The sequence below is a fragment of the Gekko japonicus genome, unplaced genomic scaffold (genome assembly GCF_001447785.1).
Source record: "Gekko japonicus isolate JY-2015 unplaced genomic scaffold, Gekko_japonicus_V1.1 scaffold78, whole genome shotgun sequence".
NCBI classification, from domain to species: domain Eukaryota; kingdom Metazoa; phylum Chordata; class Lepidosauria; order Squamata; family Gekkonidae; genus Gekko; species Gekko japonicus.
This window is the reverse complement of record NW_015165236.1, coordinates 1541673-1543617: the sequence shown is the minus strand read 5'-3', so window position 1 is coordinate 1543617 and position 1945 is coordinate 1541673. Positions and strand designations below refer to the sequence as shown.

General features: G+C 60.7%; 1 protein-coding gene across 1 annotated transcript in view; it reads left to right on the top strand.

Annotated features, from left to right (window-relative positions):
* Positions 1-1945, top strand: part of DNAJA3 (DnaJ heat shock protein family (Hsp40) member A3) — a 17550-nt gene that overhangs the window by 14604 nt on the left and 1001 nt on the right. The window lies entirely within an intron of this gene.

Sequence of the window (1945 nt, the reverse complement as noted above, 5' to 3'; positions counted from 1 at the left end):
CCCCCTCGCCTTTTTTCAAGTGTAGGGCTGACTGTGGCCTCGAGGTGGGTGACCTGGCGTGGTGTGCCATTGAGCGGTCTCAGCGGTGACCGGCTCTGTGGGCGGGCTGTGACCCACCGGAGCAGGCGCCCCTCCAAACAGAGCCTGCCCCCAAATAGGACCGGAGCTTGCAAGTGGTGGTGGGGGGCCCTCGGTCCTGCTCCTAACTGTGTTTGTGTGTGCATGCTGCTTGTGCTGCTTCCCTGGGTTCCGTTTTGGGGGGGGGGGAGGGAGGGGGGGGGGGGGGGTTGTCAAGTAGGAGGCAGCGTGTAGAGTTCTCCTTCATACGGGCACGGGGCCAAGCCGGGTAGGAAGTAGGGGAAAGCCACAGCTTCATCGACCTCGCGTGTCGTCTCCCTTTTCTTGCTGAGACTCAGAGCGGGGGGGTGGGGTGGAGTGGGGGGTTTACAGGATTTAGAAAACCAATTCAAGCAAACAGTAGAGATCTCCATTAAACAGTGAAGTGGGAGAGGGAGACGGGAGCACTGTTCCCTCTAAGCTGAGTGAGTGTGAGCCCGCTCACAGTTTTTTAGCCTCCGGCTCACAGATTTGTGTCTTTGCTCAGGGAGGAGGCCTCCAGAGCAAACTAATTTTATGCAGGAGCCGAATCGCTGGCTCACAACTTGAATGCTCGTGTAGCTTACAAAGTAGAGTTTTTGCTCGCAAGACCCCACAGCTTAGAGGGAGCATTGAGACGGGAGTTGGGGAAATGGGGGAAACGAGAAGCCCATCTGAGACGGGACGTCCCGTGATGCAGAAACGGGGTGACGGAGCGCAGTTCAGAAGCGGAGAAGGGGGGATGCAGGCCGTGGGCATCGGCAGTGGAGTACAACACGGCCCCCTTAGGTGCAGCGGTGGTGCTTGAAGCCAGGTGGGTTTCCCTGTCTGAGGGGAGTGTGAATCCTCCTTCCCTTTGGCTCTCCTTGTATTGAAGTTCTCATGGGGGTGGGGGGGGCGGGGGGGGGGACACCTTCTCTTACACACACACACACACACACCCTCACTCGTCGCTGGTGGTAAAGCTGTGAAGTGATTTCAGTCGAGCCGTGAGCCACAGACACCCCTTGCCCTGCACGGAGCGGCCAGTTCATTGCCTTGATGGGGGGGGGGCAGCTGAGGCTAGGCCGCAACCCCCTTCCCTCTTGCCAGTCCCGTCCTCTCACGACTGCAGGAACTCTCATGGCCTTGGGCGCCTTGAGAGCCCGCTGGGGGAGAGACAGGAGGGGGGGGCATGACAGGGGACAGAGAGGGAAGGAGGAGGAGGAGGGCTCAGGAGGGGAGTGGCAAAGGGGGGGACTCAGTGGGGTGCCCTCCCCCATTCCCTCCCCACCCCTTTCTGGTGGGCACCACGCAAGGGACCCCTGGCCAGGTGGAGTGGCTGGGGATCCCCCAGGGGATGGATCTTCATGTTGACGGGATCTTTGACCTGCCAGGCCCGTCTCAGCCTCACTCGGCGGGGCGGGGCTGAAGGGGTGGTCCCCGTCCCGTCCCTGGGGGAGGGGGAGCCCATGGCAGAGAGGAAGGTGCCCTGTCCTGAGTCAGGTTGGGAGGAAGGAGGAGATTGGATTTATACCCCATGGCCCTTCACTACCCAAGGGAGTCTCAGAGCGGCTTACAAACTCCTTTCCCTCCCCCTCCCCAGGACAGGCACCCTGTGAGGCTGGTGGGGCTGAGAGAGTTCTCCCGAGAACTGCCCTTGAGAGAACAGCTCTGAAAGAGCATGTGACTGACCCAAGGTCACACCAGCAGCTGCATGTGGAGGAGGAGTGGGGAATCAAACCTGGTTCTCCCAGATCAGAGTCCGCGCACTTAACCCACTACACCAAACTGGTGTGGCGCTCCGGAGCAATAGATCATGCCCAAGGATCGCCGAGAGGCAGGGCCCAGAAACGGCCAGCCGTGGAAG